This window comes from Oryzias melastigma, linkage group LG24 (assembly GCF_002922805.2).
Source record: "Oryzias melastigma strain HK-1 linkage group LG24, ASM292280v2, whole genome shotgun sequence".
NCBI lineage: Eukaryota > Metazoa > Chordata > Actinopteri > Beloniformes > Adrianichthyidae > Oryzias > Oryzias melastigma.
The window spans coordinates 2,364,449-2,390,043 of NC_050535.1; the positions used below are offsets into that span (position 1 = coordinate 2,364,449).

The 25,595-nt window shown below is 39.4% G+C and overlaps 1 long non-coding RNA gene across 1 annotated transcript in view; it reads left to right on the plus strand.

The window, feature by feature from the left end:
• Positions 1 to 22,830, plus strand: part of LOC112158348 — a 37,429-nt gene extending 14,599 nt beyond the window's left edge. Inside the window, exons 2-3 of the long non-coding RNA XR_002921298.2 lie at positions 19,342 to 19,569; positions 22,169 to 22,830. This is a non-coding gene — a long non-coding RNA (uncharacterized LOC112158348). The remainder of the gene's footprint in view (positions 1 to 19,341; positions 19,570 to 22,168) is intronic.
• The last annotated feature ends 2,765 nt before the right edge of the window (positions 22,831 to 25,595 follow it).

The following is a 25,595-nucleotide window of genomic DNA, read 5'->3' on the forward strand; positions in this document are numbered from 1 at the left end:
ATGTTTTGAAGATATTCATATGAATTTGATACAGTTCACATACTGTATTAGTGAAATAATAATGAATTGTTTATATAATCCAGTGTTACAGGGATTCTCAAACTGAGAAGTTCCAACAATTGTTCTCCTGGAGGGCGTTTCAGTTTGACCACTAGGTGGCAATTGTGCAATAGCCGTACAACTTATTAAAGAAGAAGAAAGTATGAGCAAAAAAACTGTGTTTTAGACAAAAATTGTTAGTTAAAAAATATTTCATCAAAAAGAGTTTGGAAAATTCATGCCTGTGAGTTTATAAAGATTTCCATTTAGTCAGCTGCTTCCGTCGACTGAGCATTAGCATTAGTCGTACTATGTGAAATTCCATTATACATTAGTATCAAGCTAGTGGACTTTAGCATTATGTGTTTGATTGATCTCTATTTTTATGGATCGATTATTGATCTATTAAGTCAGGAGTGTCAAACTCAGTCACACAAGAGGCCACAATCCAAAACACATTTTAGGTCGAACAGGATAAACATTTTTTGAACAGTCTAAAACAACATTTTTAAACTTTAAAACTGTAACTTTTTTTACATAATTATGAACTAGATATACAGCATTACCTGTAATAATGCTAGTATGAATGCTGTAAGATGAATTTGGCCACTGAAGATGCTGAAAATGATAGGTAAAAACACTGAAGTTCATAGCTGAATTAGCTGAAGCTGATAGCTAAAATATTAGCTAAATGCCAAATTAGCCTAACGAACTAAAAAAAACACAAAACTTAGATTAGCTAAAACAGCCAGCATGTAGCTAAAATATTAGCTAAATTCCGAAACAGCCTAAAAAAATCTTAATAAATGCTAAAATATACCAAAAAGCTAGCAGAATGCCAACTTTTAAAACCTTAAAACTGTAACTTTTTTACATAATTATGAAATATAAAAAGGTAGGAATATTATTCCAGAATAAATCAACTTAAACCTTAAATACCTTTCAATATTTTAATATTACTATTTCAAGTGTAATTATACAAGTTAGAAATGAGCTCAAGATAACATCGGGCCATTAATAACAATAAAATGATCTGGAGGGCCGGATAGAATTACCCAGAGGGCCGGATCCGGCCCCCGGGCCTTGACTTTGACACGTGTATTAAGCTTATATCAGTTCAGATTGATTTTATTAACCCGGTCCTAATCAAATGAAACCTGATTCTAGCGTCGGGATGTTGAAGAATGTTTAAAGTTTCTTGTTTTTGGAATGACGTCACTGAATCTTCTTCTGATTTTCTGTTGAAGATCAGATGTTCTTCTTTGATGGTGCCAAAGGAGGCCACCTATGCAGCTCATAAAAAACAGAAACTGCCCCGCTGAAGTCTGATGTGATTTATGACGCCTCTGCCGTGGAGGGAGATGGTGTTTCACACAGCAAAGAGTTACAAATGGAGAGGCATTAACATCTACCTGCAGCTGTCAGACTGATCCAGACGAGAAATACCATCGAATGCTGAGCAGTCAGCTTTTAGACAAGCTGCATGTTCTGCATGATCAGTGGTGGAAAAAGACCCACATCAGCTTCTCCGTCCTCACATGTGTGAAAGTTTTTTTCCTTTGAAAGGGGCAGGTTATTCACGTCTTTCAACCCATTTCATGCAGCAGGGAGTAGAAATCCTGAGAATGAAACATGTCTGCTGCAGAGGCAGCCTGTGTGTTCTCATGATGACATGGAGTAACACCAACACAAGTGAAAGTGATAAATTCGACAGGCTGGCAGTGAAAACACGTCAAAGCGAGTATCCCTTTCCCAAACATTCCCTCTGCATGTATTTGTTTTTTGATTCGTATTTTAGTAGATCTATTACCTATAAATATCCCGGCGCACGGACCAAGAATAACACGGCCAGATAGAGGGGGCTGTGTTGGTTATGATATGCGGCGCTCAGATGCCACATTAGTTAAGCAGCAGCGAAACGACACAACTGCAGATTTACGGCTGCAGTTGGATCCAGGAGTCGTATTTTTAGTGGGTGTGCGGAGACTTCAGCCATTCATCTCTCATCATCGCCATGTTGATAACATCCTCCTCCGTGCGACACACACATCCCATTCAGCTCGCCGCCGCTCCACGGGGGCGGCAGGACCAGGTGGCGGTCAGCTTCCTACAAGCGGGGTTAAATAAATACACGGAGATGCTCCCCGTTTGTGATCCTTTTGTGTGATTTGCGGATGTTTAACAGGAAGTTGTTGAGGAGTGTGTACAGAGCGGCTTCCTTCCTGAAGTGGAATTTCTGCTCCCAAACTTTCAGCCCCACGTGTTTATTTCGAATTTCTTCTTTAAAAAAAAAAGAACTTTTTTTTTTTGTGGCAGCTGTCCATTGATGGTCGTCAGCTGCACATGTGTGCATTTTTTTGGTGCTCATTTGAATATCAGAATGGGTGATTAAGCGCTGGAGATGCGTGAGCACAACTCTGCAGGTCAGAGAGCAGAAACTGAAAGCTGGAGAGATGAAAGGGAGTGGAAAAAGAATTAAAACATCTGAAGACTTAAAACAACCGCTGGCCTGTAATTTAGCTTTGGGGAAAACGTTTCCATAGCAGAAATATGCTTGAATATTTAATTTGAATAAAGTTCAGCAGAATTTTTGCTCCTTTATGGATATTTAAGCATCAAATTGTGTGGAAAATCTATTTCTACAATGAATATAAATTAAATTAAACCAAAAGTCTTGAATTTCCTCAAAAAAAACTTTTAAATACCTTAAATATTAGATTTAAGTGCAAAAAATTTAAATAAAATCAACTATTTTGATTAAAAACAATGTTATTGTGGCTCCTCGTCTTCTTAAGAAGTCATAAAACATCAAGAAGCTTCAGTATTTTTATACACTTTCAATAAATAGTTCATTAGAAATAAGCTAAACTGAGATGTTGTCTTAAAAAGCTTAAAAAATATCTATAAAATGCAAATAGTAATCAGGTTTCATGGAAAATTTGAGGCACTTTGAAGCCAAACATGCAGCACAACTAATCAAAGATTTAGCCCCACTTGGTCCAACATTTTAATTTCCTCATCATCTTTATTTATAAAGTGCTTTAACACAATGAAAAATTGAATAATACTTTAAATCTGAATTTAACAAAAACTTGATTAAAAACAAATTTAATAAGAAAATAAAATATAAAATTTTTAACTTGGTCAAAAACGGGAGATTTGGTTATAACAATATAATTATAATAATACATGTTATCGAATGGGATACTTTTTTATTTTTACCCATTATACAGAAATATATCTTTTTACCAAAATTACTGCAAAGTTGAAATTAAGGAAAAAGTCTGGAAAAAATGGTCAAAGTAAACCTTGATTAATTTGAAATTATATTCATCATATTATTCCCTATAAATGTTCACTGTAAACCTCTAAATTTAAATCATGTGAACCTAGAAATAGAAGTTGGTCTTCTCAGGAGAATAAAGCATTAAATAAATATAAATCTGTTCTTCTCGTTTGACCCTTGAGGCTCTGAAGTTCAAGCAGCCACATTGTTGCCACAGGTTTACAACAGCTTATAATTTAGTCACTCAAAATCAAATCGTACACACAGTTCTTAGAAAGTGCTGCATATTATTGGTTTTCTAAAAGAGGAGCCAGCGTGCAGGCCGGTGGAAAGTTGAGCCACACTTTGGACATGCCAAGCTGTTAAACAGCTTGCAGGAGAATGGTTTAAAACAAGAAATGTGACTAACTAAATTTTTTTTTCTCAAAAATCGGGAAGAATTTTGAGGTTTTCTTTCTAAAATTAAGTTTTAGAAAGTTTAAGTTTAAGTTTTTTCGGTAAGGAAAAACTCCTAAAATAAAACAGATTCAGGGACCAAAAAAAGAAGAAACCTCAGGGAGGTCCACATGAAGAGAGATCCTCTCCCAGGACGGATAGGCAATTGGTGGGTCAAGTCTAAGGCGAGGTCCACAACCAAGAACATGAGCACAGATAATCCACCTAGAATCTGGAACAACACATGAATCACACTGCACCAAACAGAGGAATGGAGAACTGAATGATGGTTGGTGATTTTACAGAGGAGCTGTAGATCCAACAATTCCAAATGACACATATCCAGTTCAGCTGTATTCAGTTGTTGGTCACGACTCATTAAATTAGAAAAAAGTGTTTTTTTAGCAATTTTGTGAAAATGTCAATTTTGAAAAACCACGTCCTCCAAGAGCAAAAATTATTTTCGATAAATGCAAGTTTTTCAGTATTGACATGTTTCCATTAGGCAAATTAATATTGCAATTTGTGCAATTTCATAGTCAATGGAAATGCAGCTATCAAAATGGAAAATATCAAACACTTGTATAGCGTTTTCTACCTTCCTTAAAAGCCCAAAACGCTTTACAGTCACAGACACATTCACACTCTGGTGGCGGCTCCGCCAACCTTCCACCAGAGACGATTTGGGGTTCAGTGTCTTACCCAAGGACACTTCGACAAAAAAATATTCATAGTTGTAATAAAAAAAGTCCATAAACAGATAACAGTAGCTATCAGTCTAAAAGAGGCAGAGCGAAGAGCCACATTTAGTGTCACATTAAAACTCTGTGACGATGGCTCCATGATTGCGGTTCAACCATAATTACCTAAAACCCAACGTGTCAAATGAATCATGAAATATCTTTAAAATCTAAATATATATTTTGTGATTCTGGCCTTCCAGCTCTGTTTATACCTTCATAAACAGTTTTTCACTACTTATTCTCCAATTACCTCAGATCTACCATGAATAATGAAGGTGAAACTAGATTCACTCCGTCTTATGAAGAATCTCTTCATATGAACCTGAACCGTAACGTTATGGTGATGGTTCCAAAGTAAAGAAATGTATTTATGTAAGCTGGTTCTGCTCACAAACTGTGTCACAAACCAGATGCTTTCGTTCAGCTTCTTTTGTTGCAGAGGCCTGAAAAGTAAGCGTGATAATATAAAAAGTCATTACTGTTATAAGGAAATGATTTTACCCAGAACAATTTAAATAAATCATTTCTAACTGATATCAGCCAAATCAGTAATTGGAGCCAGATTTCATCGTGACAAATGGCGGCGGGGGAGGAGGGGGGAGGGGGTGGTGGAATCTGATTTCATTTCGTTTGCTACCGGGATGCTGCCTCCCTACCGTACCGATAAAAACCACAAAATTGGTCCCAAACAATCTCTATACCTCTGGAGCTTGACCGCTTTAAAATTGGCCCGTTTGGAGATTATAAATATGGTTATTTGATGGCTCTGTTATTACGCTTGGAGGGGGGGGGGTCACAGCTGTAAAGGCCGGATGGTTTCTCTTGATGTGGGCAAAAGCTTTGAGAGCTTCCACACCGCACGCTTCTGTGCACCGTGCCTCCAAAATGAAAGCAACACCCATGTGATCAACCAAATAAGCAGCTGATGATTACTCCAGTTGTGAGATTTGTAAATAATTTATTTGTCAATATGTTTTTAAGAGGTTTTGCCTCCTCATTAAGCTCCTTACCTTTATTTTGAAATGTTGGCTTCTGCGTACTTGCACATGTTGGGCATGGAAGCAGCCTTAAACCACAACGCTGGCAGGAGCCCTGAATGCATCATAAGTCTTTATGGTCCCTGGTGAGCTGCACTTCCAGTAAACAGGCCGGTTCTTCCCTACTATAGGGGTCAACGCCGGAACCATGGAGTCAGAAACTAAAAAAGTTAACAAAAATCTTCTCGTTTTTCTTCTTCTTTCAAACACACACACACACTTCTTCTTCTTGCTGTGGGTAGCTCCTACTGGGCTGACTCAGCCCTACGCACTATATTTGGGTCTATACACTCTGTGTTGACGAAGCCTGTCTGGTGGCCACACGCCACCGACCGATCTTTGTTCTCCTCTTGTGCTGAGCCACCGATCCTTCACGACGGCCGCTTGACCGGCCAGCCCATCGATGGAGCATAAGCAAAACCGCCCTGCATCAACAAAAGGAGTTTGTCTTTCTGCGATTGAGAGGGGCCAATGCAGTGAAATGCGATGCCGCAACTACTTCAGTGGCAAAGGATGAAAATAAAAATGGCCGCAAGAATTCCAAAGTATTCCCTTGGCTTTATGGGTCAAGCTGCAGGGTGAATATCGGCGGCTACATGGGAAGTTTTGTTACTCAATTTAAGAAGGGAAAACACAACGGTTGGGTTATCCCAGGATTCTGTTCTGACTTTAAAAGTTCATGTGAAGAACATTTTGCTTCTTATCTGAGTTTCTTTTTCTGATTAAAAGTGAACCAAATAATTGCAGAATCTTGCACAACTATCCGCTGCATATCTTTTGATGTGTGTCAAATTTACTGTTCGATGCCTGTCATAAGTATCCATGACGTGTGTTGAAGGAGCAACCGTCAATGTTTTCTGGACTTTATTGGTTGCCTCATCATGACAACGTGGATGATGCTGAGCGAGTAGCTTCAGTTTATATGTTCTGGAGAGCTCTACAGAGACACTGGCTAGCATGTCGCTGTGTCTGGGTTAGTTAGATTGTTCGAGTCTCTCCCAATGTGGCGTACTAAACACCTGCTGCGCCTGAATGATGGCCGTTGAACCCTGGATGGAAGACCTCGTTAGCTCTGCCAGAACATGGGCAACAGGCCTCAGTAACTCTGTCAGACCCTGGTCGCCAGACTTCGCTAACTCTGCCGGACGCTCAGCGGCAGACCTCCCTAACTCTGGCAGACCCTAAGTTGCAGACTTTACTAACTCCGACGGACCCTGAGCGGCAGACCTCGTTAACTCTCTCGGACCCTGGTTGGCAGACTTCCTAAAGTCCTCTGGACCCTGATGGGAAGACCTCGCTAACTCTGCCGCACTTTGGGCTGTGGACCTCGCTAATTCTGCCAGACCCTAGGCAACAGACCTCACTAGCTATGCTGACCCCTGAGATGCGAACCTTGCTAACTCTGCGAGACCCTGAGTGGTAGACCTTGCTAGCTCTGGTGGACCCTGGGAGCAGACCTCAATAGCTCGGCACCACCAGGCGTAGCTAGCGTAGCCAGCCGCCGTAGCCTAGTGTAGGGACCTTGACTCGTTCCCAGAACAGCTAAGAGACATAGTCTCTCTAGAATGTCCTGGGTCTTCCCCGGGGCATCAGCCCAGTGGGACATGCCTGGAACACCTCTCCACGGAAGAGACCAGGAGGCATCAATGCCCGAGCCACCTCAACTGACTCCTCTGGACGTTGAGGCACAGCTGCTCTTATTCTTTCGGCCACAGCCACAATGGATCGATACAGTGGTTGCATAACACTCTACTCACCTAGAGAGGACAAACTACCTTTTAGCCAACATATAGACTATATACCATGTGGTTTATCAGTTTCGAAATTTGTTTTATTGTTTAATCCAACAAATCCAAATCAGAAGCATTTTACTTCACCGGTATGCAAGCTAACGTAAGACCAGAACAACAGTATTGTATTTAACAGATAAAAATGATGTAAAAATGTTATAAGACAAAAAAATATAAAATAATGACAGTGTTAAATCAGTGTGTACCCCCACCAACAAAAAACATGTCATTTTAGGATGCCGGAGCATAACTGCATGTTTGTGGTTGCTGTTATGTAATGACATTTAATATCAGACAAACATGCTCTTGACAGCTCTCCTGACCGCAGTCTTAACAGTCAAAAACACGGCCGTTCGTTGGGCCCGTCTCGCTCTGTCCGCCCCTTTCTGGCGGGGGCCTTCATTCCTCAAATCCAGTCAAATAAATACGGCAATAAACAGAGAGCAGGAGGAACGCTGCCCGTCTGCGTCCTGAAGATGTGAGATAAATTAAAAGCATGTCTGATATTAGCGAATGCAAACTTAAACCATCTGGGGAAGAGCTTATTAGAGAAGACCCTGAAAGCAGCGTAACCCTCATCAGATTCTGAAATGATATTTCTGCTGCACGGAAAAGGAAAAAGACAGGAATGACGGAGGGCCTCGGGACACCAAGGATAGAGAGATGCTGACAGCAAAAACATCAGGAGGCGTGCGCTCTGCCGTCTCCGTGACCCACATCCCTTCAAAGGAAAAAAGAGCGCACAGATCTGGCATCCGTCGCTCATCAACCGACGCTGCCGTTTGATAGCTGACATGGCTGCCATCAGCTGGAATCGGAAAAACCGACTAAAAAAAGGAACTCCAGCGGATCGTGTGGAATGTTTGAAGAGGAATTGAATCCTTCGAATTGGAGCCGCAGACCACTTTTATCAGTTACATAAGGCTTTACAGATGCCAGCCGCTAATCTAATGATGAATATCGACGGTAGACTTTGTCAAAAGCTTTTATATTGACGGTTTCAGAAAATACCTAGAAATTGAAGGCGCTGGGATAATAAGTTATGTCACAATCTGCGTAAAAAATCTCCTTTCAATGAACGCACTGTCTGAGTACTTTACAGTAGAGCCAATCGGCCTTCATGACTAAAGCACAGTGGGAGGCCAAGATGGATCCCCATCACGGTTTCCCTCTCGGCAATTAAAAGTTCCCCTCAGAAGCAAAAGCTGGAGCGGCGAGACCACAGCTGTAATTGAAACAGGGCCCAGAGTCCAACGGCACAGCTATTTATTTATTTTCAGCCGTTTAGCATGTCTGAGATCTCTGTCTCGCGCGGCTAATTGCTCCTTCCGACAGGAAGACAGTGAGTCAATGGGCAGTTTATGTACAAAGAGATTTTAATCTGGACCCCCCTCCAACCCCCCTCCCCTCTCTCTCTTCTTGTTCTCGTGGAATCAGTTGAAAATATGGAAAGAATGAGGCTTCTTTTTTTTCCCTGAGTTTCAACAATGCACCACGATCCCCGACTGTTTAACTTGTAAATATTTTAAATGTTCGCCGGCTTGTAAACATTTGGTTTTGTCTCGATCAGTGCAACAAAGTTTGTTTTGTTGTTGATTGCATCTGTGCGGCCGATGATGTAATGAGTATGATTGAGTACAGCAGAAAGGCATAAAAGAAGACTTAAATTATAAATTATAAAGAAAAAAGGGGGAAAGACGTCTTTCAACATAAGCAGAAATCCATCTATAGTTGCTTAAATTCAGTCCAAAATACTTTAGTAAATCTTGTTTTGTCCAGGCAGTGCAAGGTTTATTCTTAAGAGTAGAAGAAAGAAAAAACAGAGATAAAGTTTAAAAGCATGTGTGCAAATGTTCACATGTATTAACTAGAATACATGCAATTAATACAAACAGAACAGACCATTATAGCAACATAAAAGTGCAATCAAAAGAAAAAGAGGCAAATTCTGTCTGGTTGGGACAAAAAAGTATAATCCAATTATTACAAATTTAGTAATATTTGTGTTTTTTTAATCATTAATTTGTATGCCACTTTTTCCATTCTAAATATCTCTAAAAAATTTCAACCCAATCGTCCAAAGTGGTTTAAACTGGTTCAGCCATTTTCTTATTAATGTTGTTTTACTTGCTACCAAAAGAAGAGTAATTAATCTAAAACATTTAGCCATTGGTGTTCAACCTGAACAAGCAGGGAGGGGCCTCTTCTTCTACTGTTTACTACCTTTTATGTAGCAGCAGTGAAGATTTACACTAGCGTCACATAGTCAGTGGAGCTACTCAGCTCAGCTCCCAAAGCCACGCCCCCTCAGAGGAGACTTTGGAAACAAAGGTTTCAGATCAACATGAAAAATTTAGGTTGTGGAATTTTGGTTAAAAACTTCATAATCATTATTTTAACAACATTTTATTTAATTAAAAAAATGTCATGGGGGACTTATTACTTCTGGGGTTTTTTTATACTGAAAAATGTTTTGTTGTGGAAATCAGACAATAGTGACTATTCACTTTAAGAACAAATATTTCTCAATTTACCAAAAGAAAAGCACCATAAGTTTGTGGGTAAAAGCAACTTGTATATGAGATACAGCTGCTGTGCTTAGCGTTGTGATCATTAAATAACATGAATTTTACTATTTTATTTCCATGAAAGCTGTAATAATATATAAGTAGAATATTTTTCTAAGTCATACACTTAAAATATCGCATCGTATAAAATATCATATTGTAAGACCATGTAACCACGATATGTATCGTATTGCATAAGATATCGTATCGGGAGAAATGTATCATGTTATATATTGTCTTGTATAAGATATCATATTGTAAGACCATGTAACCACGATATGTATTGCATCATATAAGATATTGTATCGTAAGACCATGTATCATATCGAGAGCCACGTATTATATCGTTTTGTATAAGATATTGTATTGTGAACCATGTATCACGATATGTATCGTATCGCCTAACTCTTTCCAATGCACACCCTTAATATTAACTATTGCCGCTCTACAGAAACTTTGTCCTAGAAAATGACTTTTTTTTTAGGCTAAAAATACATCAAAAGATGATTGGAGTGGAACTTTCATGTTGATAAAAGTTGTTTTTTTTTCTTAGACTTCAAATATAAAATGCATATTAATTCTTGTAAATATATATATGTATATGTTCTGTTTTATATCATAGCTGATAGCTGATTGGTTGGCCTTCATACATTTTCATCTCATATTTGGCCCTCTTTGCAAAAAGTTTGGACACCCCTGCAGTGTGGGTCTTAAATAATCCACAGTTTAAAGGAATGGAGGGAGAAGGAAAAGGAAGGGAAGCACAGGGTGAAAGGAATGTAATCACGCTGGGCTGGTGGATGCACTCACTGACAGATCCTCTTAAAATCCCATCCGATGAGTCTCCCAGACCACTCCAGAACTTTCTCTGGTCGACCACACTCACCAGCAGTGTACCCGAGGCCACTTCAGCAGCAACCACAGCTTTGGGGCTTTTTTTACCCATCATTATTTAGATAATTGTGCTCCTCGCTGTGGGTCATTTTTCCACGCGTCTGACTGTTGTGTTTGCTGTATTAGTCGAGGATCAGGTGAAAGGCGGGAAGAAAGAACCGAGGACACGGTCGCTGCCGCCGGCCGGAGCACATCTGCCGGCCAGCTGTGCGTCTTTACACCTGACCTCCACCAACTTCTCCTTCCCTTCCCGCAAACTTTCCTGCTGTCGAGGAAACTGTGAAAACACGCCATGTGCGCTAAGGTCTAAAAAAATCAGTGGCGATTAGTTTAATTAAAGTAAACTGAGGTTATTGACGAGAGGGATCGTGTAAAAGCGGTCAAAGAAACGGGGATGGATTTCAGAGACGATTTTCTCCATCCATGCAGGATATACAATCGGACTTTCCAAAGAGGGGAATTTAGATCCTTTCTTTATCCACATGAAGCCGTATGGAGAGCAACAATGTTTACACTCTCTCAGACAAGGGGAAATCTTGGTTTGAACGATGGCTAAACAATCGTAATCGCCGCGATAAAAATGGAACATTAAAATCAGAGTTCAATAAACACCAGTCGCAGAATTACAAGAAGTTTGACTTTGATACAAAGGGGATTTTCCCCGTCAGAAGTCAGGATTTGGAGAAGAACTGGGGTTTTAGTTGCCATTTTGGTTGAAATAAACAAATCTTGGCAATCAAAGTCTGTGTTTAAAGTCGTCTCTACAAACATCGGTCGGTTTCTTGAAAGGAATTCGTCTCGCATCCTAAATGCTCCTTAGATTTTTCTGTTTACAAATCTTTGACGAGTTGCATGTATATGTTGAATTGGACGAAAACCAGTTGAAGCTAAAGTGCTCTGAGCATGCTCAGTGGGTTCCAAACCGCCGTTTGGGCTTCAAATACAGCAAGAATAAGATTTGGAAAGCCTTCCAACTTAGTAGAAATTTGGCGTAGGACCACACGTTCTTAAAATTTTAAATGTTTCTCCATTATTGTTAGTAGCAAACTCTTGACAATTATATTTTTAGATGTTTAATATCAATACTTATCATCACTTTGGAGATTGTGTAATGATATCTACTTATACTGACCATTGAGGAACTTTAGTTAGCAGTATCTCTGCCTTAGACATAAATATGGTATTATGTATTCATAGTTTTTTTTTTAATCTTTAGGCTTTTAAAGTGCTGTCTGTTGGTCATTGCCAAATTTTTGACAAATTAAAATAAACTTGTTTAATTCTTGAAAATATAGTCTAAAACTGTGTGTGCTGCTCCCTACAGGTTGAATCGAGGTATGACAGTTGCATTTTGAAACCATTTCAGTTTCAGTTTGAAGTCATGATCTACTGCTCCAGTGATGATAACAGTCCAGCCCCCAAGCCCCGCCCCTCTGACTGGATTTTCAAATTTCGGCTGTGGGTGGAGTCAGCCTCCAACTTCCCTGTTTGGTTCCCTTTAAGTTGTTTTCATTTCTGTTCAAACTGAAAAATGTCCGCAAGAACATTTAACTGACCACATAAGTATGGCTTTTGTTGTTTATTAAGGCTCAAAAACTCAAAATCATTTAAGAAATAAAATAAATTTTAATTTGACGCTATTTTGTTGCCTTTTAACAGGATGATATAAAGAAACATTCTTTATATTTAGATATTTAAGGTGACATTCTTTTTCTGGTCGTCTCTGGTTGGTTAAAACTCTTTTTAAGCTCCGCCCTCTTCCTCCTCCTTTCATTGTAGAGGAGAGCACAGCTGCTTGCACTTATGCTAACCAGGTTTTGTGTTTTTAAGATGCATTTCATTTTTTAAAACTTTTTTATTGGGTTACAGTCTCTTTTTTACTTTTTACTGATAATATCAATATTTATGATCAATAAAATCTGTTCAGTCAATGTTTTGGTAGTTAAGAAAACAGTTCCAGATTGCTAGCTATTAATTTAGCATTGCTGCCCCATGGAGCTGCAATCCCACCTCTAAACACAACACAGCAATTAGCTTCTCAGGTTCCCCTCGTTCTTCCGTTCTGTCGTTTTTAAGCTTGGAAAGACTCGGTATCGTCGAGTCAGGAGAAGTTTACTCTGTTTAGAATTCCACCGGGTTCGCGGGAGGCGGCACGCACGAGTGGTATGCAGCAAGGCTGCGTGTACCATCCTACCCGGAGCGGTCGGAGGGGGTGCAGACACCCCGGCTCCGGCGCAATAGTCTGGTCGACTGGTGTTTCTAAACACCGCCGAAGCCGCTCTCCCATCACTCAGCACACCCTGTGTTCCAGCAGAACGCGTCCCTCTGGCTCTTACCGCAGCATCCAAGACTCTTTCAACCCTTCCACACCCAATTTCCACCAACCTTCTCCCCTAACTAACACCCCACCACCACCCTCCTTCTGCTGCTTACTTTAAAGACCCACTCTGATGAAGGTGGTGTTTTTGACATGTTCTTGTGATGGAGTTCATATATTAAACGGCCTATATCATTAAAAATCTACTTTTTGAGCTTTTAAGTGTATTATAATGTTCATTTCTCTCTATAAACAACAACAACATGATATTTTGATCTGATCACGCATATCTGAGCATTTCTCTGAAAATCTATGCTTTGAGCACCACCCCCTCCTAAACCCACGAAAAAGAGCGGGTTTTCATGAGATGATGTCACAAACGGAGAACAACCCCTTTCAGGAAGAGTCTGCACTGCCAGCTCCGCCCCCAAAGCTAACACAAAAACCCAATTTCTCTGTCGCCAGCTTTATCACTCAGCCAGGAGTGATCAGCCGCTAACTAAGCTGCTAACCAAGCTGCTAAGCTGGCAGTGATAACTCTCTAGCTAAGCCACTCCACTAGCAGTGATCAGCCGCTAACTTTACCACTCAGCTAGCGGTGCTCTGCTGCTAACTTTGCAGCCCAGCTAGCGGTGATCAGCTGCTAACTACGCCAATTAGCTAGCGGGGATCAGCTACTAACTATGCTAAACCTCTCGTGGTGATCAGCTGCTAACTATGCCGATCAGCTAGCGGTGCTCAGCTGCTAACTTTGCCGCTCAACCAGTGGCGATCAGCCCCTGACCAAGCAGATTAGCTAGCAATGCTCAGCTAGCAGTGATCAGCTGCCAGCTTTGCCGCTCAGCTTCCAGCAATCAGTTCTAGCTTTGACGCTAGCTGAGCATGGACACTCAGCTAGCTCAGCCGCTAACCCCGGCCATCACTACAACCAGTTTAGTGATGATTGGGGCTACTAAAGGCAGATTTATAATATACGCATCTTTGCAAAGTCACTCTGTTTGTTTTCGTTGCCAAAGCGCAGACATGATTCCGAGGCTGGCTCTTGAATGATGTCATAAAATGGGCGGCACCCATGAGCAGTGAAAGGCGGAGCCTCTGATATCGTGCCGTCTTACTTCTGGTTAGCAAAAAAATCAGGAAAATAACTCATATTTCATAATAATTTACTCTTTTGTGTTCCAAAGGTAATGCATGACTATATATATCGATATAATTTACTCCGAAAGACTTAAGAAAACCAGGATATAGACCTTTTAATAAAATTATCTCAATTGCAAGTGTTTATTTATTCAAATAGTTGTAAATCAGGAGGAGACCAAAATCTACCATTTGAAAAAGATTGTATTTTTGACAAATGGCTCCAATATTGCTTTGCTAAACTGGTATTGTTAGGTTGGGGGGTTATGGGGCTGTAAGTTAGCGGGAGATCGATCTAACAGAGAGCTTTCAGCTCTTACGGTTCTGCTCTCAGATGAAGAGCTCTTGTACTATGTTACATGAAGGTTTTTTAATACTTTTATTTTATGTTACATTTCTATACCTTATTATTAACAAATTGATGAATGAATTGTCCCCAGACCAGTCGAAACCAGTTAGGGGGTGGTTCTAGTACCTAACCAGTGCTTCTCCATTGTAAAATAAAGCTATAAATTACCCTGCTGGGAGGAACATGGACCACTCAAGACGTAGACTTAATGAAGACGACCATAAAAGTAAGTAAAGACCATGGTGGGCGGGGTCTTTTGTCTTGAAAAACATTGGCCTGAAGCCACACATGACCCGCCCCGAGGACTATATCTGAGGAGTCTATTTTACAAAGTTTTCATGGTAGAGATCCAGAGTTCTCTGTATGAGTCTGATCCAACTTTTTTTTACAAAATGAAGAAGTTATTGTGTGCAACCTCACAGAAGTATGAGGTGAAATTCTAATGAAGTTCTGCTGCTCTGCAGACTCTATGTCCAAGAAAATTAAAGTTTTGGCTAAAATCGGCATCACCATGATTTAAATTCCACTGGGAATACATTGAAAATAGATCAAAAGATATTACGAGTCACACCTGAACTCCAACTATGATGTGGTTCTAGCTCTAATTCAAAATATAAAGACAAAAAAAGGAGGTTTGCAACCACATTTTCTGTAAATACAAGAAAAGTCGTCAAACATTTAGTGAGTCTCTCAAACACAGATGAAGGTCCATTATGTTGCCCGTGTACCGTCCTCTTCATCACGCGTCTGATAGAGAATAGAGGCTCCTTGTTCCCCCTTCAGGAGCGCTTTGCACCAAAGGGGGAGAAACTTTTTCACGCTCAGCTGAAGAAACTTGAGAAGGCTTATATATGAGCTCTTTGGGACTTGCAGAATCCAGTAGTGATTCGAACCCGTTAAGAATAACACACTCTCACCTACTAAGTACCGTTTGGGCTAATATTTTTTCTGCCGGCAAAAAAAAACTTCTTGTCAGAGCACGGTTTTGTTTGCATCTCTGGACTGTAATTTGTCATTTCCCATTGGCTGTCAGACCTTCACCCTCTGAGAAATCCAGGTGAATCCCTGCTGACCAAACCTACAGTATTGAAGGTTTTGATTTTTGGGTATTTCAATAGGCAGCTTAAAATCTACATTTTTTTTTTTTCTTTTCCACTGATCATCAGAGCAATTTTTATAACTAAGAAAATGAACATGAGTTATGTTCACACCAAAGTTTAATAGTGGAGGGACTTTAGTTTCCTGTAATTAACGAGTTTGATTTGTGAAAACAGTGAAAGGGTCTATTTAAAGCTATAAATTACAGCTGCTTGGGGAGATATAATATAAAAGGACAGAGTAAAAGTCTATATAAATGATAATAATAGTCTGGTAAGGCACACATCTCCACGTACGCAAATAAAACGGTTAAAATTTCCGTGTTGCAACCGTTTTTTACTTTCATTAACCTTTGAGAAAAAGTATACGGTCATCAGCAAATGTCGTTATCAATCTCTGTCTGCAGTCTTAACAAATGAAGCCTACAATCATATGGAAACAATCTGGCCCCTGCCCTCCAAGAGACAGAAAACAGAGCCAAATGAAGAACATCCCTTCTCTTAAGACCTGTAATTTGTTTTTATTACCTATTAGGTAAAACACCTCATTTATCACTGTCAAGAGCCTCACAAAATGATAGCTGTCCGCATGTAAATCAGCTAATGCCATGTATGGTTCAGAATTAAGTGGGTTCTTTCTTATGAAATGCTCCACTCTGTGGGCTCAGTGACCCAGCGAAGCCACCCACGACCAGACGTTTTCCTTTAGCCGGGGAGGCGCGCGGAGAACAGTGAAAAACAGGTCTGATTAAGCACAGACCCGACCGTGTTTCTGCCCTTCACTCAGCGCCGCCGCCACTTCAGGAGCGCCCCAGAATGTTGTTTGATCGCTATTTAGAAATATACGTTTTCAGTGTTTACTCGCCACGTCCTATGGATCAAAAACATTAGTACATTGAATACTATTAACATGTTTGAAACACGTTTAGATAAATAAGTAAAGTACTTTTCTCATAACACAACAAAAACCAAAATTTTACTTTGACTTTTTGACAAAACCTTTAATATTAACTATTTAGTACATGGATGTGCAAATGTGAGAATAGACTGTAGGTGTGTAGGTTTAGATCTTTAGGTGTAAGTGTGTAGGTCAAACTCCAGGCCTCGAGGGCCGCACTCCTGCATGTTTTCTAGCATACCTGCTCTGACTTGTTCTAATTGGCTGGACACACCTGAACCAGGTAATCATTCATGAGTAAGGCTTGGATATCTGGAAGTTATGCAGACACGGCGGACCTCGAGGACTGGAATTCGACACCCCTAGTGTAGGTGTGGAGGAGTGTGTAGTTGTGTGTTTTTAGGTGTGTAGTCATGCTGGTGTATGTAGTTGTGTGTGCAAGCGTGTGGTGTGTGTTTTGGTATGTGTACCAGTGAGTGTGTAGGTGTGTACATTTAGATCTTTAGGTGTTAGTGTGTGTAGGTGTGTATTTTTTGGTGTGTACTTGTGCAGGTTTGTGTATGTTGGTGTTTTGTAGTTGTGCTGGTGTGTGTTTTTAAAGTTTGTAGTTTTGCAGGAGTGTGGAGATAGATATGTGTGTGTGTGGGGGGGGGGGTGCATGTGTGTGTGTAGCTGTGCAGGTGTATATAGAGGCGTAGAGGTGTCCGTGAATGTGTGTGTGTAACTGTGAATACAAGTGTAGGTGTGTATGCAGGTGTGTCTGTAGATGTATCTATAAGTGTGTCTATAGGTGTGCAGGTGTGCTATACCTGTGCAGGTGTGTCTATAGGAGTGTTTTGAGGAGTGTCTATAGGTGTGTCTATAGCTGTGTCTATAGGTGTGCAGGTGTGTCTATAGGTGTGCAGGAGTGTCTATAGGTGTGCAGGTGTGTCTGTAGGTGTGCAGGAGTGTCTATAGGTGTGCAGGTGTGTCTATAGCTTTGTCTATAGGTGTGCAGCTGTGCTATACCTGTGCAGGTGTGTCTATAGGTGTGTCAATAGCTGCGTCTATAACTGTGGAGGTGTAACTATAGATGTGCAGGTCTGTTTGTGGGTGTGTCTATAGGTGTGCAGGTGTGCCTATAGAGGGGCAGGTGTGCTATACCTGTGCAGGTGTGTCTATAGGTGTGTCTATTGCTGTGGAGGTGTGCCTATAGAAGTGCAAGTGTGTTTTAGCTGTGCAGGTCTGTCTATAGGTGTATCTATAGCTGTGCAGGTGTTGGGGTGTCTGTACAGGTGTGTATGTAGGCTTAGAGGTGTGTGTTTCGGTGTCTATATGTGTGCAGATGTAGTTGTGTGTCTGTTTGCATCTGTGAATTACAAAGTTTGTATTCGACCTGATGTTTTAATGCCTTTATAATTCATGAGTCCAAAATAACCCATAAAAACGGTCTTTGTACTTCAAAGTCTCACTTTTTCTGATAGATTCCCTTTAGGAAAAAAAAAAAGTTAGAAAAGAATAGGTTAATTTTACAACAAATAGTCATGGTAAAGGGTCACTTTTTACCCACAAGGCAACCCAAGGGTTAAAAGTTGAAATCTGTATGTTCTTACACACAAACCTTCACTCAGATGTTCCAAAGAAAATAACTTTGTTTCTGACATGTCCAAATATTTTCCTGCATATATAAAATTGCATATAAGCTGTCTGCTGCTATTCACAGGCACCTTTTATCATAACGCGTTCGGCTCTCTGTGCCATCATAAGCAGCACAAAGTACTACTTTTAGTCAAGCGAAAGCACAATGAGCGACAGGCGTCGTTTAAGCCGTGCCAAGCCACACAACTGAAAATACATGATACGGAACCATCCAAACTACCGTAGAGCGGGTCTGTCGATGTGGAGGGCTCCTCTAAGACAGGGACCACATGCTCTTTATTGGAGCCAGTAAAATGTCTCCGAGATGTGGCTGGACTTTCTGCTCAGCTGCCTCGAACAATAGTCAGATTGTGTTGCTTCTCTCCATTCCTTTCGAGGGGCTATTATTATTATTATTTTATTTTTTTTCGAGCATTTGTTATTCCCACTTAGACTACAGGCTGGCTCCACGAGTGGCCCACAGCATGTCAGAACCGGGTCTGTTCAGGCCAGGAAAAACCCGTTGGAGCCAGACGAATAAAAAGCCAAAGCGCCGACGCCGAGCGGCTCCCAATCTGGTTCCTGTCAGGGGGACATCAAGGGAACACCCGCAATGCAATCTCCAAGCCTTCCTTTTCCCCGTCTCCACTTCTCTCCCTCCATCTATCTCCACCCTTCAAGCAATACGTCTTACAGATGACTGAACCGTCGCCAAACGCTCCCAGAATGCCTCCTCTTTTTCTTTCTGACTCCATCCCCTCCCCGGTTCTCGTGTCTCTGGGTTTGGAGCGAGCCCACATGGATTGGGATCAATTTAGGGTGAAATGATAATTACCCTGTCAGTTTCAATCGTGACGTGATGAAGTGAGAAACAGGAAATGTAATAAACATAAATGGAATCTCACACGCTTTTGATTGGGAGAGGAACTGGATCAGACTCCATAAACTCGCTCGAATTGTAAATCCGTGCCATCGCTGCTGGGAGACAGCTCCACGGCCCCGTCTCACACCGAAATGCTGCTTGAAGCATTTTTATGGCAGATAATTACCAAATTCCACTCTCGACGTGGAGACTGTACGACTGTTTAGTTTGGAACTTCATACATGAAAAATGATTCTTTTTTTTTTCCACCAGGAGAACTTTTCCTTCAGCAGAAGCCACACATCACTTCCACATCCAGCATCTGAACCGGAGGAAGCTTGGAATTCTCCGGTCCGTTCGGTGCATCGGCTAACGGTAGTCAGCCCGGCGTGCCGGCCGCGCCACAGCTGATGCGTGGAGATGATTCCTGGCGGGTCGCGCCGAGCGGCCTGGATTTGTTTAACCCGGCAGCTCAACCTTCAGACAGAAACATGTGCGCAGGTAATGGCTGCCATATGGATGCTACGGCGCGGGGACTGATGAAAACACCCACACACGTCCCACAAACTGTCATAAAAATACAAACAATATTTCTTTTTTTCAAATAATAAAAAATGATCAAAATAAAAACTCTAGACATCACAACTCGAGTTTCAGGCGCTTCAAAGAGCAAGAATTTAAAAATATTGACACAAAGCAGAACTGATGATGTTTACTGTTAATTTGCCAGCGGCTTTAGGCTCAGCCGGGGTTTGCCGACGGTTAACTGGATAATGGTTGGCTCTGGGAAACAAGCAAAGGACGAAATAAACACACTGGATATTCGATCTGCTGTCAGATCTCAGTCTAAACTCAGGATTTCTATTTTTGAGTATTTTTTTTATCTTTTTGTGTCAACCTGCTACGGAGCCCCTAAAGGGACATGGAAGAAAAATTGAAGTTTAAAAAAAAAAGTGGGTGAAAATTTTTTTTCCAAAGATCGAGGTGAAAAAAAATTCCAGTTACTTTGTGGTGTTAATCAGTTACTATCTAGTGCGCACCAATTACTATCTGGTGTTAGTCAGTTATTATCTAGTGCGCATCAGTTACTATCTGGTCTGAATCAGTTACTATCTGGTGCGCATCATTTACCATTTGCTGCAGATCTGTTACTATCTTGTGCACACCAGTTATTTGCTGGTGTGCATCTGTTACTATCTAGTGAGCACCAGTTACTAGCTGGTGTGCATTTATTACTATCTGGTGAGCACCAGTTACTATGTGGTGTGCATTAGTTACTATCTGGTGCAGGTCAGTTACTATCTGATGCACACCAGTTATTTGCTGGTGTGCATCAGTTACTATCTAGTGAGCACCAGTTACTAGCTGGCGTGCATTTATTACTATCTGGTGAGCCCCAGTTACTATCGGGTGCAGATCAGTTGCCATCTAGTGTAGATCTGTTACTTCCTGGTGCCCATTATTTACTATCTGGTGCAGATCAGACACTAGCATGTGTGCATCAGACACTAGCTGGTACGCATCAGTTACTGTCTGGTGGGCACCAGTTACCATCTGGTACGTACCAGATAGTAAACAGAATTTTTTTTTTCCTTTTTTTAGAAAAACCCTTTTTTCAGTTACTGTCTGGTTTGCATCACTTACTATTTGGTGCACACCAGTTAGTAACCAGCATTTTTTTTTACTTTAAATTTTAGAAAAATATATTTCAGTTACCATCTGGTATGCACACGTTACTAACCAGAACACATTTTTTTAAGTTTAGTAAAAAGGAAAATGAACATTTCTAGATTGTAACTCGTGCACCAGGTAGTAACCAGAAAAAAGGCTTTTTTTAACTTCCGTGTCCCTTTAGGGCCTCCGTAGTCTTCTCATTTGTTCTCCTTTTTATTACTCATTTTTGTACTTTTTCAGTTTCAGTTTCAAAATAAGATGTTATTTTATTTTGTTTGTTCAAGTTTTGCCAATTTGTTCTTATTTTTCCTATTTAAAGTTTTCCTTGATAATTATTTATGTTTATGCAAATTCTCTTTTGGTATTTTTTTGTTATAATTGTTTGTTATGTTTTTTTTATTACTGTGCAGTTTTTAATGTCCATCCAGCAACTTTTCTGATTTAATTTTCATGCTAACTTTGACATATTGTTCTTTTATTTTGTGTTTTTTAAAATAATTTGCATATTTAATGAAATTTATTGCAGTTTTTTGTTGTATCGTCCTTATTTTGGGTTATACTATATTTTTGCACGTTCTAGATTCTTTTTTCCAACATTTATTTTGCTAAAACATTTTTGATACGTTTGCTGAGCATTTTTGTTTCTTCCATCTCCCCGTTCACTCATTATTTCCTTTTCCTTCTTTCCTTGTTTTCATCTTACATTTCTATTTTATTTGCACATTTTCTTTTAAGGAAAAAAGTCAAATTTTAGGCTTTTTTTAAAAATTTCTTTCCAAACATTATTATCCGGTTGGATGAGCGACGTCTGTCGAGGTTAAATGTTTTTTTTTTTTACTGGACCTCAAATTTTCTTACTTCTTTAAATGTTTTTAACTTGAGAATTTCCTTTGTTACAGAAAATATACCTACTTAAAACAGCTTTAAATCCTCTTTTTGATCAGCAGCTACAATTCAATCTTCCTTTCTTATTTTTAACGAGAACACATTATTCTCCAGAGAACATGTCATTCAGCTCCTGGCAGAGATTTCTGTCCCGTCTGGCTGCAGATGTCCTGAACACTTGGTGGCAGTGTGCAGGCTGGTGCTGAGGCTGGCAGCAGCTGAATCTGTCAGCAGCATCCTCAGCAACATTTCAGTTTGTGACGCAGCAGCCGGAGGTACACAAACCCCCCCCCACTTTCATAAAAGCGGCCCACATTTCTGCAGCTCTGAACATAATAATTATCCTGACCGCTCTTTTCCTTCGCTCTTTGTCTCGCTGTCCTCATCCTCCTAATTTCCTGCCTCCTCCACGCGACAGAAATAGACGCTCGGATTCCAGCGCTGGGTGGCGTTTGCTCGCTGCTTGTTTTTTCCACACTTTTTAATTAAAAAAACATTGAGCGTTACATAATTTTGGTGTTATTTTTTGTCTTGCACGGAGAACCGCCTCCTTGTCTGTGTCGTCTGCTGGGTCAGAACAGCCCGCTCCTCATTGAAAGGACTCTCTGTGAGGTTTCCGCGGCAGAAGGACATCTATTAGGAGGTTAGCAAAACACTATCAGGTAATACGACCTGTAATTACAGCAGCGGTGAGGAAACGCAGCGCCGGAGCCAGTATGGAAACAATCTGACAATGCAAACACGGAGCCTCTGCACATACATGTGCGTGCACGTGCGTCCTCGTCCAGATTGTGGCTGTGCGAACTGTCAAATTGGAGTGGATGGGTGGGTGTGGAGGGAGCACATCTGGAGGGAATTTATTGTATAATTCAGTCTATTATTGCTGCGGTCGGTGCTTAAGGAGCACGCACACAATTACTGTCCACTCTGCAAGGCTACAAGTGGCCTCTGGCCTAAACTAATAAACTGTGGACGAGGGTGGAGAGAGCAGAATTCAGTTGAGGTTATCATCAGCACGCCGCTCGCTGCTACCTCTCACACTGACACGCCGTTTATTAACAAGGAGGAACACCTACTGTTAGGGACTGCGGTCTAATTAAGAGTCAATTGGCTTTAATTAAAACGAAAAAATGCAAGCAGGCGTCAATTGTGAAGGTTTGAGTAAAGGTCACGTTTTATTAAAGTTTGTGTGAAGAAACAGAAAATCTGCAAAACTTGTTATAGCGTTTTCTCAAAAAATTTGATTTTTTTTGTTGTTTGATAATGAGGAAATTATAATTAAAAAGAGTCCAAACTCTTTACACTGTAAAAAGTGAAACATTTGACCAATTAATAAAATAATATGTAATTTATTACATTTAAAATGTTAGTTTTGTTCAAATTATGTTTTTTAAAGTCAGAATTAAGTGAAAACTAATCATTTTAAATGTAACAAATTCCAGTATTGTTAATTGATCCAGTTTTTCACTTTTTACAGTGTAAATATCAAAACTTGATTTAAGATGCAAAACATTTGAATTACACTGGTTTCATTTTTGTTTTAAAATTTCATTAATGGAATTAATTTGAAAACAAATTCATAGATTTATGTTAGAGTTTTAGATTTTATTAGGATTTATGAGCCAACTTGTACTAAAATTCTTGTTTTGTTCAACTTTTTTGATTAAAAATATGTAATTTTTTATTTTTTATACAGTTTTTGTCACCTTATTCAAAATACACTGTAAAAAGAGAAACGTTGGATCAATTAACAAAACATCTGCAGTTAAAAATATTATTTTTTGTCAAATTATATTCTTAAACTGACCAAACTCAAATTTTTTATTTGATATAAACTAATAATATTAAATAACTTTTGTCAATTATTCAAATTTTTCACTTTTTTAGTGTAAAATATTAAAACTTGATGCAAAAAATTCATATTACACTGAAATTTTTGGTTTCATTTATTTCACTAACGACATTAATTGTCGATAATAAAGCTAAGGAACAAATGAATACGTATATATTCTAGTTTTATATTTTATTAGTATTTGTGAGCTAATGTGTACTAAGATTCCTGTTGTGTTCACCTTTTTGACTTAAAATAAATCACTTCCAATTATTACACTATTATTTTGTCACTTTAATCAAAATACACTGTAAAGAGTGAAATGTTGGATTATGAACAATTAACAAAAGTTCTTTAGTTTGTTACATTTAAAGATATTAGTTTTTGTCAAATTACATTTTTAAGCTGTCAAAATTTTAATTAGTGTAAACTAAGAATTTAAATGTCATTTTTGTCAATTGATCCAAAACATTAACCCTAAGTTTCACTTTTTTTGAGTGTACAATATAAAAACTTGATTTAAGACCCAAAAAACTTGAATTAGATTGCAATTTCTGGTTTAATTGAGTTCATAAATAACAAATTAGTAGATTTATGTTCTAGTTTTAGATTTTATTAGGATTTATGAGCAAACTTGTATTAAGATTCTTGTCTTGTTTAACTGTTTTTGTTTAAAAGAAATCATTTCTAAATATTACAATAGGATTTGTTTTGTCTCTTTAATCATATTGTAAAAAGTGAAACATTTTATCATTTAACAAGAGCACCGTGATTTGTTACATTTAAAATTATTAGTGTTTGTCAAATTAAATGTTTAAGTCAACTCAAATAATTTTAACTTTTGTTAATTGATCACATTTTTAACTTTCTCCAGTGTAAAATACTATTAGGTTCAGAAAAACTCAAAATATTTGCTTGTAACTAGCAAAAAGTATTTATTTTTTTGGCTCTATAGCCTTCATTTAAAGTAATTCTGTCTAACAGTTTTCTCTTTTTGAAGGCTTGTCTTTCAAAGTTTTTAAGTAAAAATGGATGAATCTGTTTACTGCTTATTTTTTTCCTTAAGTGTTCTTTTTTACAAGTTTAAGGCTACTTCTTTTTGCAGGAAAAGCTCCTCAGTTTGTCTCACAACTGAAATGCTTCTTAAAAGAAAGATTATTTGCAGATCAATTACATGACTAGACTTTTAAAGAAGTCAGGTTGAACTTTGCTTTGAGTTCTGCCACTATTACTACGTTTTAAATGAAACCAGATGTTTTTTTTAAGTCCAAATCTGAATTTTAACTAATTTTAATCTAACATTAGTCTTACTAAGACAAGAAAATGTGTTTTAATGACTAGAATGTCGTTTCTTAATGTGAGAATTCTTGGTTAGACCATTTTTTAGCATTTTTTTAAAGAAAAGTTTTTACATTTTAATCATTTTTTGACTGTTTTTTTTTGCTAGGAATAAAAAGCAGCAGAAAATGAGAATTATTTGTGTGTTTTTGCCTCATCAGAACTTAAATTGCTGCGTCGTTTTCTCTCACACATGCGGTTAAAAGGACTTTAGAGTCACCAAACTGCAGCAGGTTGAGAGGGACGAGGTTCTGGACGGGTCAGCCCACACACAGAACGCCGACGTCCACGCATTAATCCGTTCTTCTGGTGATTGTTTCAGCTCCAAACAAGCTCCGTACATTCACAGGTCATCGTCGTCGCCTAGATCGATTCTGCAGCGCTCCAGTTTCATGTCAGAGTTCTTGTGTGGCGCCTTAAGTAGGTGCACGAGCAGGAAAACTGCAGCGCTTTATGAGGTGATGGCTTTTCATATACATTAGTATATGAAACCCGCCTCGTCTTTTCCATTTCAGCATCAGGATGAAGACTTTACCAGGAAAATAAGAAATAAAAAGAGAACTGCCCACTGCAGGAAGTATCTGGCTCGGCAGCCCCGAATGACCCGCAGTGGGAGAGATTTAGGAGCTCCTAACAGCAGCTTGTAAGCCAGAACAATAAATTAATTCTCCTGCAGGACTCCCGGCGGTGACCTCTGTTAGAAGTGAAAGGTTCAACTCGCTACACGTGTCAGAAATGTGACCCTTCACCCCCGAGAGCGCTCGCTTTTCTGCCGCTTCTTTCCTGTCCTCCCAGTGAA